Source organism: Oncorhynchus mykiss, chromosome 3, assembly GCF_013265735.2.
Source record: "Oncorhynchus mykiss isolate Arlee chromosome 3, USDA_OmykA_1.1, whole genome shotgun sequence".
Lineage (NCBI taxonomy): Eukaryota > Metazoa > Chordata > Actinopteri > Salmoniformes > Salmonidae > Oncorhynchus > Oncorhynchus mykiss.
The window spans coordinates 50,231,177-50,246,065 of NC_048567.1; positions in this window are offsets into that span (position 1 = coordinate 50,231,177).

Consider the following 14,889-nt stretch of genomic DNA (forward strand, 5'->3'; position numbering starts at 1 on the left):
ATATTGGGTCTTTCAGACTGTTAAAACCAAAGCTGTTAGAGATGAATTGCTCGATATTCCATGTTTCTTTTCAGTATCAGGGAGATGAGCGTAGATGTTTATCACAAAGAACTATGTGTTTGGCTGGGACATGTACAAAATATCTGCTAGGCTGAGCCATCTTCCATAATGGGGGAGAGGATTTTCATCTTGGAATTCATTAATACACTTTAGGTTTGAATTCAATCTCTCCTCCTGTGTGATTTGAATAATCACCATGTTGTGTAGTGGGGTAGAGCATGGCAGACTGCTTTGCTAGACCCTAATAGTTTGTTTAGGATCAGATTGGGAGAAGGTGTCGCTTGGTGCTAGAGATGATGATAATGGCTGGCGCTGCTGAGATGACTGTTGACATCATTACTCATGTGTTCTGCTGCACGCATCAATCTTCACACGCAGCACCGACACTCCTGAGGTGAATGAATTTTTCATTTCTGAGTTCAGAGCCAGGTCACCGAGACGCAGATATGAGAGGAGCACAGCAGGTAAACGAAAGGACATACACAACTCATTTTTCTTGCTTTCATTTCTTCTTTATTTGTGGGATCAAATTACTTTGTGCCCCTTACTAAAATTATTTCAGTCAAAGGGCTGGTCTATCATACAGAAACATTTGATTCAGATCTATGATGCTATCAAACATTTTGCTTTATGGAAACAAAAGAAAGAGATTCACAGAAATCCCGCTCAAAAATACCAGCACATGACTCTTACTGTAGTAGCTTTGTGGCTATGCTAACCATAGCAAGACACTCTTCCTGTAGTAGCTTTGTGGCTATGCTAACCATAGCAATAAACTCTTGCTGTAGTAGCTTTGTTGCTATGCTAATCATAGCAAGACACTTCCTGCAGTAGCTTTGTGGCTATGCTAACCATAGCAAGACACTCTTGCTGTAGTAGCTTTGTGGCTATGCTAACTATAGTAAGACACTATTGCTGTAGTAGCTTTGTGGCTATGCTAATCATAGCAAGACACTTACTGTAGTAGCTTTGTGGCTATCTTAACCATAGCAAGACACTCTTGCTGTAGTAGCTTTGTGGCTATGCTAATCATAGCAAGACAATTACTGTAGTAGCTCTGTGGCTATCTTAACCATAGCAAGACACTCTTGCTGTAGTAGCTTTGTGGCTACTGTAGTAGGTTTGTGGCTAATGCAAGTAGTCTGGGTTTGATTAGATGTTCAATAGTCTTATGGCTTGGGGGTAGAAGCTGTTCAGAAGCCTCCTGAACGCAGACCTGGCGCTCTTAAGCAAGGGTTAAGTGCCTTGCTTAAGAGCACATCGACAGATTTGTCACCTAGCCGGCTCAGGGTTTCGAACCAGCAACCTTTCAGTTACTGGCCCAAGACTCTGGTCCTTGCTATCTGTGATCCTTGGGATGTCCCTACTGCATTGAAGTTTAAAATGGCTAAGGTAAGGGTTAAGGTTAATATTTATTAGGATCCCCAGTTAACTGCTGCCGAGTCAGTCTAAACAGGAAACACAACAACAAAAATATATAATATACATAAATATACAAATCACCACATTTACATTACAATTTAGCCATTCAGCAGATGCTCCCATCCAGAGCGACCCACAGCTAGTGCATTCATCCTAAAATAGTCAGGCGAGACAACCACATATCACAGTTGTATCCCAACCACGTATCACATACATAATACAATGCAAAATGCATATAAACGTCTGTGTCTCTTCACAGTCCCCGTCGTGCCTTAAGGTGTTCTTTTATCAGTTTTTTTAATATGGTTTTATTGCTAACTTGAGTTACTGTACCTGGGGTGGCAAAGAGTTCCATTTAGTCCTGGCTTATTTTGAAATGGTGTGTTTCCCAGCCTCTGTTCTGGACCTGGGGACTGTGAAGAGACCTTTGGTTGCATGTCTTGTGTGATACCGATGAGTGTCTGACCTGTGTGCCAGCTGCTTGAACTGACCGTTTGGTACCTTCAACACACCAACACCACGCGCAAAGACCAGTACGAATGCAGTCAATCTGTCCTCAACCTTTGACATTCGCCCACCGTGTACATCTAAGTGCAATACATGCTGCTGTGTAGTGGGCCAACTGTAATTTACCTATGTCCTTATTTGCCGCACCTGACCACACAACTGGACAAGAGTCCAAGTGTGACAAACCTAAAGCCCGTAGGACCTGTCTGGTTGACTGAGATATTAAGGAAACAGAGTAACTGACCTTATCCTGGACAGACCTCTTCCCATTTTAGTAACCACTGAGTCTATAGGTTTTCGCCATGACAGCTTGCTCTCTAGGGTGACACCCAGCAGTTTAGTCTCTTCAACTTGCTCAACGGCCACATTATTCAATAATAGATCGAGATGAGGATTAGGGTTGAGCGAGTGATTTGTCCCCCCCCCCCCAAAAAAATGATGCTTTTAGTTTCTGAGATATTTAGGTAAAGTTTACGGTTAGGGTTAAGGGTAGGGGTTGGGGTTTAAGGGTAAAGGACGTCCCAAGGATCCCGGATAGCACTAACCAATCTCTTAGATGCTACCGCTACCCGCCGCCCCCATCCACACACTGTACTGTACATTCCCCTGACAGGTGGAGTGAAGGTGCAAGAAAGGCACAATTTACCCACCGCATGCGCTAAACCATGCGCTGTCATCTTTACAAAGGATCTCCAGCGGGTGTGAACGGGATCATTAGTTGTGTGGCAGCGGAAGCGGCAGTGTTGTCAGCTACCTGCTATTTACTTCCCCCTCATTACTGTAGCGCTGGCGCTGGTGGGAGTGTCAACATCATTAACATGGCTGTCATTAGCGCTGTCCTAGAACTACATGAAGAACTTACTCCTGGAGAGATGAATGAATCTTCTCTCACCACCACCCTCCCACTGAGGCTGATAGTGCAGTGAGTGAATGGGAGAGGTGTAAAGTGAATGGATGTACTGTAATTGAAGTCTGGAGATTCGCGTGATTCTTTCTTAAAATATAATATTTTCATGGCTCTCTTACGTGTGATAGCCAGATGATCTGGGCGTACTTCACTCAACGGTTGTGGCAGGAACCACAAATTGGCCGGACACATTTGAATGCTTGTAATCCCCCACAAATCGTAGGGTGAATTTCTGCAGTGCCGAGTTCTGTGGTATTTTCTTAATATGTACAAATGTTGGCAGTTTCTCAAAACCCTTGCGCTATGTAAGGATATACAATAGGACTGTTCTCTACTGATTAGGTGGGAATGAGACCTGTGTTTTCATTCTCACCAGGCATTCGTCTTGTGCAAGTGCCTGGACAGCTAACAGCATATCTAGGCTTGGATGTGGTAGCGTTGCTCCAGCTTGCACTAATTTCCAATGGAGCATAGATATAGCTAAAGAACAGTATGGGATGTTCGTGGTTATTCCAACATCACATTCACCCCATATTGTCAGAGTGTAACCAGAAGACAAGGGCCATCTTGTGTTAGAGGACAACTTCATAGAGATATGATCCATGGACTGAGAGACTGTGAGAATTCAGGTTACAGACGATCCAGCTACAGATGCAGAGGCAGGGTCCTGCTGATGTGAGCAGAGCCATCTGCATCACATTCGACATGGGAAGAGAGGACAGAAGACGGCGTCGAGACAGTCATTGTTTTTCCTAAGAGGCCTGTCCTATTAATTGCACCTAGTGAGGGTTTAAAACAAACAGTCTCTTGCACCTTGTCATCTGCCCGACCTGAGTGGATGTTATTGTAGCCAACTTCAAGGCCTCTGCAGCAGCTGCAATCACTTACAGCCGCCTGGTCCGCTGCCCGGCCCCTCAGTGCCCCCGAGTAGAGTTTCCCCATCAGCCTTTACTGCAGGGATAAGGCCGCTCCATGTCTCTGCTCTCTGTACTACGCTGTTTCTTCAGCCCCTTCAACCTCCTCCCTGATATCTGGTCAGAGACACACAACAGGAAGCATTGTATTTAAGCTCTGTGTCCATGTCTTCAAAAGGACTGTTTCAGAGGCCACAGGCAGGCTGTCTGCTTCCACATGCCTTTTTCTCCATGGGGCTGGGGCTTGGGGATGGGGCTGGGCGGTTTTCGTGCGGTTCTGACCAATGGCGGAGCTGGGACTGCTCTGATTTACTGCTCATCATTAAGTCAGCACATTCCTTCCCCCTGCGGCCCAGGTGGCTGGGGGGGCCCCGAGGCCCAGACCCAGAGGAGCAAGGGCCCATTCTGGAGCAGAGTAGAACATAGCAGTGTTAGAACAGAGCAAAGCAGAGCTGGGAGCAGCAGAGCAGCTTCAGACCAGAGGCATCCTGCGCCACGGACATGCCAACATCCCACTCTGACAGGAAACACTTAATACAGAGCATCTCAGCACCCTGTGCATTTATGAAGGATACGTGCTCTTATTTATAGGCCCCAGAATCCTGTTTCCACCTCACTTCAACTATGTGCCGATCGTGATGGAGATATAGGTACAAGTGAAAACGTAAGGGGATAGTGGACCCTGTCAGATGCAATATAATAAACACTATTCATTACAATAAAGACTGCCAAAGACCATCTGAGGATTATCTCTCACTGAGAATGAATTATGATAAAGCCGATAGCCAAATGACAGAATACACAACAGCTTGTTCTCATAATAAACAATTAGATTTGAGTTACATTTTATTAGTTGTTGTGAGGTTTTCCTGTAGGCCTGTGCAAATCTATAATTTACAACCCCATAGTCTAATGCTTTTGTCCAATTTCAGTCCTCTTGTTTTTTTTTGTTAGTTTTCCCCCTTAAGGACTCAACATTCAATGAATCACCAACGTTTGAAGAAGTCTTAAGAGATTTTTGGACCTACTTTGCCCCCTAGTGGTGGTATATGATACCATGTTTCACCCAGAAACAGCTGCATATGAGCTTCTCCACTGGAAGTCTAAGGAACAGCACACTTTACTGTAGCTCTCCCTCCGCTGCTCTCCACTAAACAGCAATACAGTAAAAACTATATTCAACCCTTTTACAAGTACGTTTGTTATTTTACAGGATGTAACGTGAGCCACTCTAATTTTGACAGTAAAGAAAATGGAGTTGTTGGACTTTTTAGCACTTAATGAAATTTTACAAGCAGACTTTTATGTTTACAAGGCTACAAAATCCCTGGCAGTCTGTCCTCGGGTCCCTTTCAGCTGTGAACCTTAACTGTGAGTGAACTGAAACGTACATTATGTCTTAACAAACTAGTTTTAGGAACACATGGGAGTATCTCGTTTCCTAGCTTGTTATGACATGGGATTAACATGGTTCAACAGGTTTGCACTGACTCTCTTGCACTGGCTCTATGCAGACACTCACTGGACTCACACATACTACACTCCAACACACACACACACACACACATACACACACACACACACACACACACACACACACACACACACACACACACACACACACACACACACACACACATACTTTTTTAACTCCACATTGTTGGTTAAGGGCTGGTAAGTAAGCGTTGCACGGTAAAGTCTACACCTGTCGTATTCGACGCATGTGACAAATAACATTTGATTTGATTTCTGACTCGGAGTTAGTCACTTTTCGTGTTCACCGTCCGTCACAACCTCTGACATTCCTAAAAGCATTGATTTAAAATGATATCCATTACAACCACGTACTCCATAGTGTTTGACTAACATACTGTGTTCGTTGAGGTAACCTACGGTTTATCAAGACAGCTTCTTTGTTTTGCTGTTGGGAAGAGCCTCTGCCTCCCCCCTGCTCGGTGGTAACATGAGACAGACCCCAGGCCATTTGCTTGGTCAGACATGCTGACCAGACGGTCACACCAGGCATGACTTTCAGCTCTGGCCTTCCTCTCTGACACTGTATTGGTCAGTTCACACCCGGGCCACTTGACCAGAGCCAACAGCTAATCATTCACAGGACAATCAATAATGTGTGGTTGTGGTTCAGTCTCATGCCTTATTGTCTAGGAAATCATGTCTTGTGTTGTATAATTTTATCAGACCAATTATTTGTGTAATAGTATGATTCATTTTGTTATTGTAAAAGGTTAAGGTTTACATATCCTATGTAAAAAAAAAAATATATACATTCGAATGGCAATTGTCAGTGATTTGGAAGGTTGACAGCATGTCTGTCTGAAACATAGAATTAGGACTTAGAGATCCTAATAAATTCGTATTCTATGGTTTGACATGCAACTATACACCTTCCCCAACAATCCATTGGTCATAATTACATATGCACTTGCATATAGTTAAATTAAAGATGCAAAATAAAACCGTTACGTTTTTCTGTCTACAACTGTATTCGCAGCCAGTGAAGTATTTGGTCAAAACGAGATGTCAACTTTGAAGTGTGAGTCAATGCAAACGGCAGTCTCTGACATTTATGACGTGTGGAGATGAGAAACATGAATCTCTCTCTCTCTCTCTCTCTCTCTCTCTCTCTCTCTCTCTCTCTCTCTCTCTCTCTCTCTCTTATAGGAAGACAATCTTGTAGCTTGTCACTTTTATGAAATGGACCCCTGTGCTTTGAGTATGGTCTCAACCTTTTCTCAATTCATCCTGTCTTGTTATGAATGGCTAAGAACAAAGCTTCCTCTTACAATTGAAGCACCAAGCGCTTGGCATACAAACGGCTTGATTGTGGCAGGTTGTAGCCTAAATGAGAGTTTGCTGCCAGGGAAAAAGAGTGTGAAACGCAAGTCCACTATGTAGTGTTTGGTGCATTGTCCTATAGTAGCATTAATTCACTGACTGCTAGAGAGAGCGGCCGTGCAGCTGTTTCCTCCATGGGCCCACACACCACCTCTTTGAACAGCGCCAGAAACACTGCATTGTAAAATGAATTGAACATCGTGGCCTTATGGTCTTCTTCCTGTTGTCATTGTGCCATCAGTCGCAGGTTAAAATGGGAGGTTAATAAGTTACGGTAACTTTCACTACACACATTATTTACGGCAGCCCCCCCCCCCCCCCCCCCCCCCCCCCCCCCCCCCCCCACCAATATCAAGTGTGTAATTTGAATGCCATTTGAATGTTGGGTCGATAAAGAAGTGTATGGACTGCCATCTCCTCTGTTGAAATGCTTTGACCACCCCCTTGTCTTTTGAGCGATTAGACTGCCACATGACTGCACAGTAATCGCTGTAAAACCATCCTGTAAAACCATCCTGTACAACCATCCTGTACAACCATCCTGTACAGGGAGCTCAGTGCTAGAGTGGATCCACTGTAAGATCAACGCTGTGCACCAGCTGTTAGAGAATGCAGTGTGGTTTCTTCCGGCTAGCGTTGAGACATGCTCTGGTTTATTGTCAGCATTAGGAGAATAAGTACGCCTCCCTCAGGAGCAAAGGCTTCTCCAGTTGTATGCATAGTACATCATCACTCTTGTTCAACAACCTGACACATATTTTGGTGGGATTGTCGCCACAAGAAGGAAGTTGTAAACCGGAGAGGCTCCCAATCCAGGAAGTCTCTTTTGGTTGGGGATAATCTTGCCTTAAGAACAGGTGGAACCCTGTGTAGCCCTCTAACCTACCTCAGAACACACAAAGAAACTAAGGAGAGTCTAAATATTCTTTCCCTTTTAATGCTGCCAATATCTGCATTATGAAAGCTTCCTTTCAACACTTCCCCCGAGATATGATCACTACCAGCGCTTCTAACGCCGATGATGGCGCCGGAGAGGATGGCTGTTGTTTTATTGGCTCTTAACCAACTGTGCTATTTTGTTCGTTTCTTCTCATTGTTTGTAACTTATTTTGTACATCATTTTGCTGTCGTTGTCTCTTATAACCGAAAAGAGCTGCTGGACATCAGAACAGCGATTACTCACCCCGAATTGGACAAATCATTTTTCTTTAATGAGTCGGATGGGAAGGATATACTCCAACACCTGAACTGGCCCTCATCCCCGTCATTCGCAGGAGAAAGATCGGGGAGCGTTGTGAGGATCAGGCGACGAGTGGATAATCTGCCTTTGCCATCCATACCGTTGGCCAAAGCTTAATCACTGGAAAATAAATGGGACGAACTAAGAGCACGTATATCCTACACACAGGACATTAAATATTGTAATATCTTGTGTTTCACCGAGTCGTGGCTGAACAACGACATTAATAACATACAGCTGGCGGGTTATACACTATCGGCAGGATAGAACAGCAGCTTCTGGTAAGACACGGGGTGGCGGCCTATGTATATTTGTAAACAACAGCTGATGCACTATTACCTCAATTACCTCGACACCGGTGCCCCCGCCCATTGACAATGTAGCTGCTCTTTAATTATTTGATACTTTTATCTCTTATCTTTTTCCGGTATTTTCTTAAAACTGCATTGTTGGTTAAGGGCTTGTAAGTAAGCATTTCCCTTTAGGATAATACACCTGTTGTATTCGGCATGTGACAAATAAAATTTGAATTAACTATCGACTTAGTGAACAACAGATCACATCCAAGCTTAGGGCGTGTTAATGTATTGTTCATATAACCTCTTTCCTGGACACTTATGTAACTCCAACCCGTCATTATATACAGATGTAGGATCTTAATTTGAGCCAGTTTTCTACAGCAGGAAAACACATTACATGACCAAAAGTGTGTGTACACCTGGTTGTCGAACATCTCATTCCAAAATCATGGGCATTAATATGGAGTTGGTTCCTGCTTTGCTGCTATAACAGCCTCCACTCATCTGGGAAGGCTTTCCACTAGATGTTGGAACATTGCTGTGTGGACTTGCTTCCATTCAACCACAGGAGCGTTAGTGAGGTTGGGCACTGCTGTTGGGCGATCAGGCCTGGCTCGCAGTCGGTGTTCCAATTCATCAAAAGGTGTTCGATGGGGTTGAGGTCAGGGCTCTGTGCAGGCCTGTCAAGTTCTTCCACACTGATCTATACAAACCATTTCTGCATGGACCTCGCTTTGAGCACAGCTGCATTGTCATGCTGAAACAGGAAAGGGCCTTCCCCAAACTGTTGCCACAATGTTGGAAGCACAGAATCGCCTAGAATGTCATTGTATACTGTAGCATTAAGATTTCCTTCACTGGAACTAAGGGGCCTAGCCCGAACAATGAAAGACAGCCCCAGACCATTATTCCTTCTCCACCAAACATTACAGTTGACACTATGCATTCAGGTAGGTAAAGTTCTCCTGGTCAATGGCGGCAAGCTTTACACCGCTCCAGCCGATGCTTGGTTTTGCGCATGGTGATCTTAGGCTTGTGTGCTGCTGCTTGGACATTGAAACCCATTTCATGAATCTCCAGACTAACAGTTCTTGCGCCGACGTTGCTTCCAGAGGCAGTTTGGAACTCGATAGTGACTGTTGCAACCAAGGACAGACAATTTTTTACCCGCTACACGCTTCATCACTCGGCAGCCACGTTCTTGTGTGGCCTACCACTTTGGGTCACTTCAAAATAACAGCACTTACAGTTGACCGGGCCCAGGCAGCTCTAACGGGGCAGAAATTGGACGAACTAACTTGTTGGAAAGGTGGCATCCTATGACGGTGCCACATTGAAAGTCACCGAGCTCTTCAGCAAGGCCATTATACTGCCGATGTTTGTCTATGGAGATTGCATGGCGGTGTGCTCGATTTTATACACCTGTTAGAAACGAGTGTGGCCAAATCCACTACTTTGAAGGGGTGTACACATACTTTTGTATATAGTGTAATCCTGCAGCAACAGGAAATTATTATAATGAATGGAACTTTTTGTAGGGGTTGATACATGTTTCTTAAGGGAAAATCAAGTGGATATTACAAACTTCAGAAGCCTTTTTAAACCTCAAATACACTACAAGTTTTTTCCATTTGCAGGAAAGTTCTCCTGCAACAGGGTGATCAAACTAAGACCTTACATCTGTAGCACTCAACAGCTGGCTAGGGGCTCACAGAATGGCTAATTTGCAATGCTTTTTATTGCAGTCATATAGCTGGAGCTGTAAATGCCTGTCTGATTGGGCATTGTGCTAGGTTGTTTAGTACACACGGAAAATGCTCTGAGATCTCCCAGGAGGTGCAGATTGGCATCATTCACTCGAGAACTCAGCCTAAATTCAATGCTGATTTGAGACCGAAAATGCATGCAGGTTGATTAACAAAGATATTTAATGTTTGTATGTTTTTATAATAAAACATGTACTAATCATAGCATTCTAGGACGTTGCTGCAGTAACGGAACATTTAACGAGAGGCCTAACGACGTGAGTGGAATAGGGTTCTTACAACCCAGTCTCTGATTGGCTGGTTGTCACCTGCATGAATACTGTGGGGGCAGAGATTGGCAGCTCTATAACTCCTTCAGACAGGTTTGTCATTCAGTGTCAATGGCCCACCAGGGAGCTCCCCCCAATATCAGAGCCAACACTGACGGACGACTGTAGGCTCAGCTGTTGGGATGGTGTCACTGACACGCCCTCCCATTACCTGTCACATGATATGTGTCACTGACACGCCCTCCCATTACCTGTCACATGATGTGTCTCTGAAGTGTGCCGCAATGACATCCCATTCCAACTAAGGCCAAGAGCATGGTTATGGTCAACTTTGCGCTCAGCCTGCCTCCACAGAGGAAAAATAAAATGGTCATTCTATAATGTTGTGGCTGATAACATTGTAGGGTGGTGATGAAAATACTTTCTATATTGAATTCATTTTCAGCAAAACCAATGGGGCGCTTTATTTCCTCATGGGAATCTTATTGAGGTCCTTGTGGCGTGGCTCACAAAACACTATGCCCTGCTCAGTAACACCGCCTCGAGGGCTTCTATGGAGGTTCCAGTCATTGTTCGATTGTTCTGCCTCGCTTCACAGTTCCTACTGGCTCAAGTGTGAAATACAGTACATAGCAGGAAGGAAGAGGGGCTGGGTGGGGGTTGGGTAGGGAGCATGAGCCCTGACCATAAAGCCTGGCAACCGCCCTGCTGCATTGTTCACCAGCGTCATTCCAACGCGGTCTCATTGGATTCCTCCTGCCACTCTGCACATCCTGTTGTTTTATTGGCACTAAAAGGTCTTTGCTGGCAGCCAGACACAACATGTATCCTGACCATACTGGTTGTTTGCTTTTGTTTTACCATATAGCTTCTTGCCGAGCATGAAGACGGGAGGACTAAAGAATTAGAACCTAAGGGTGTTTAATGCCATGTTCAAAACGGAACGACTGGGTGTGAAGAAGCACTCATAGCAGAGCAACAATCAGGAGAAACATCACCCCCCACCAATAATATGCTGAGAATATGCTGCAGGGTACCGTTGATTGAGCATACTAAGATATTTCCTATCCTGTACCCACAGCCTATGTCAACCAAATGTCTTCTTGTAGCACCACCTTGTGGTCAAGCACTGTGGTCCTCTCAGGGAGAAAAGCTCTCCGGCATTACATTAAAACATTGATCTGTGCAACAAATGGCTCATCTCAATTCTGGTCAACTATACAAACACATACAAGTATGTTATTTTGTTTGTAAAGAGAGATGTTTTTTTCACAGAGGATTATCAAAATCAAATCCAAATGAATTTTATTTTCTGTAAATACAGTCATACAGATAGGTCCTTCATTTGAGCCAGTTTTTTACAGCAGGAAAATAATCCTGCAGCAACAGGAAATGTGAATTGTTATTTGGATTATAATTCATGGACATTTTTGTAGGGGTTGATACATGTTTAGTTCGGGAAAATCAAGTCTGACATTTTAAAAAGTGGAAATTACAAGCTTTAGAAGCCATTTTACACTGTGAATACACTACAAGTTTGCATTTCCTGCTGCGCAAGAACATTCTGAGCAACAAAAGAGTGATCAAAGTAAGACCCTACATCTGTACAGGTCCACATCCATATTTTTTCAAAAGAAACCTATTTTGCATTAATTTATCTTTTCTCTTTATAAATAGTCAGATAAATGGTTTCATATGCTAACCACATTGAAACATTCTAGGGAAGAACTCCACATGTACAGTTTGCAGTCTACAGCTGTCTGGAAAGTCAAACAGCCTGTGTGTGTGATTGGGCCTGGACATGACAATGAATCTCATTTCAACAGGGACTGCACCCTCTGGTGGTGGGGTCTAGAATGCTCTGGACAATTATTTTGTTGCTCTTCCCAACCCCAACCAACAGGGGCTACATTGCGATTTGAGAGTAAAAGTGGAGGAACTGTCTCCACTATTGGTTTGCTGTTGTCTTCCCAGTTTCACCTCTGCAATACCACTCCATCAAATATAAATCAATAACTGAAATCATATTCCTTTTGTGTTTCTGTCATCGCTATTTTTTTCCAGTAGCACTTGTCATGATGGGATTATGATGTGAGTGTATGAAGACACCAATAAATTAACTTATGAATGAGTTATTGTCCAATTGGCAACAAGTCCACGTTAGGTTACTCTAGGGTATTGTCCTTCTCTTGTATGGAAAGTAACCTACCTCAGATGTTAATGAACAATACTTCATAAATTCATTTGTTTTTTTAAACCCCATCTACCATTTTTGATCTATCGCTCATGGTAAGGAAGCGAACATGTGCTGAGAGGCCTGTAGTCGAGAAGTTTGATAAACGTTTCAAGATGGGGGAGAAGACATGCTTTACTGTGTCAGGAAACCTGGTCAAAACAACACAAAATGCCTAGAGTGAACGGAGGCTACCTTGAAAAGAAACTGTATCCATAAACATCTATAAGCATCTATAAACACCACAAAGTTTTAAAAAGCTATCAGATCAGAGAGAACCATCTGCAGAAGGTAAGGTAAGGTAAACTATACAGTTGAAGTCGGAGGTTTACATACACATTAGCCAAATACATTTAAACTTAGTTTTTCACAATTCATGACATTTAATCCTAGTAAAAATTATGTTTTAGGTCAGTTAGGATCACCACTTTATTTTAAGAATGTGAAATGTCAGAATACTAGTAGAGAGAATGATTTATTTCAACTCTTATTTCTTTCATCACATTCCCAGTGGGTCAGAAGTTTTCATACACTCAATTAGTATTTGGTAGCATTGCCTTTAATTGTTTCACTTGGGTCAAACGTTTTCGGTAGCCTTCCACAAGCTTCCCACAATTAGTTGGGTGAATTTTGGCCCATTCCTCCTGACAGAGCTGGTGTAACTGAGTCAGGTTTGTAGGCCTCCTTGCTTGCACATGCTTTTTCAGTTCTGCCCACAAATGTTCTATAGGATTGAGGTCAGGGCTTTGTGATGGCCACTCCAATAGCTTGACTTTGTTGTCCTTAAGCCATTTTGCCACAACTTTGGAAGTATGCTTGGGGTCATTGTCCATTTGGAAGATGCATTTGCGACCAAGCTTTAACTTCTTGACTGATGTCTTGAGATGTTGCTTCAATATATCCACATAATTTTCCATCCTCATGACGCCATCTATTTTGTGAAGTGCACCAGTCCCACCTGCAGCTAAGCACCCCCGATGCACCCCCCATGATGCTGCCACCCCCGTGCTTCACGGTTGGGATGGTGTTCTTCGGCTTGCAAGCCTCCTCCTTTTTTCTCCAAACATAACGATGGTCATTATGGCCAAACAGTTCTATTTTTGTTTCATCAGACCAGAGGACATTTCTCCAAAAAGTACGATCTTTGTCTCCATGTGCAGTTGGAAACTGTAGTCTGGCTTTTTTATGGCGGTTTTGGAGCAGTGGCTTCTTCCTTGCTGAGTGGCCTTTCAGGTCGATATAGAACTTGTTTTACTGTGGATATAGATACTTTTGTACCTGTTTCCTCCAGCAACTTCACAAGGTCCTTTTCTGTTGTTCTGGAATTGACTTGCACTTTCACACCAAAGTACGTTCATCTCTAGGAGACCTAACGCGTCTCCTTTCTGGGCGGTATGACAGCTGCGTGGTCCCATGGTGTTTATACTTGCGTACTATTGTTTGTACAGATGAATCTGGTACCTTCAGGCATGTGGAAATTGTTCCCAAGGATGAACCAGACTTGTGGAGGTCTACAATTGTTTTTCTGGGGTCTTGGCTGATTTCTTTTGATTTTCCCATGATGTCAAGCAAAGAGGCACTGAGTGTGAAGGTAGGCCTTGAAATACACTCACAGGTATACCTCCAATTCACTCAAATGATGTCAATTAGCCTATCAGAATCTTCTAAAGCCATGACATAATTTTCTGGAATTTTCCAAGCTGTTTAAAGGCACAGTCAACTTAGTGTATGTAAACTTCTGAACCACTGGAATTGTGATACAGTGAATTATAAGTGAAATAATCTGTCTGTAAACAATTGTTGGAAAAATTACTTGTGTCATGCACAAAGTAGATGTCCTAGCCGACTTGCCAAAACTATAGTTTGATAACAAGGAATTTGTGGCGTGGTCGAAAAACGAGTTTTAATGACTCCAACCTAAGTGTATGTAAACTTCCGACTTCAACTGTACATACACAAAAGTATATGGACACCCCTTCAAATTAGAGGATTCGGCTGCTTCAGCCACACAACCGTTGCTGATTGGTGTATAAAATCGAGCACACGGCCATGCAATCTCCATAGACAAACATTGACAGTATAATGGCCGTACTGAAGTGCTCAGTGACTTTCAACATGGCACCGTCATAGGATGCCACCTTTCCAACAAATCAGTTCGTCAAATTTCTGCCCTGCTAGAGCTGCCCCGGTCAACTGTAAGTGCTGTTATTGTGAAGTGGACACATCTAGAAGAAACAACAGCTCAGCTCAGCTACACAAGCTCATAGAATGGGACCGCCACGTGCTGAAGCGCAAAGAGCGTAAAAATTGTCTCTCCTCAGTTGCAACACTCACTACCAAGTTCCAAACTGCCTCTGGAAGCAACGCCAACACAATAACTGTTCGTCGGGAGCTTCATGATATGGGTTTCCATGGC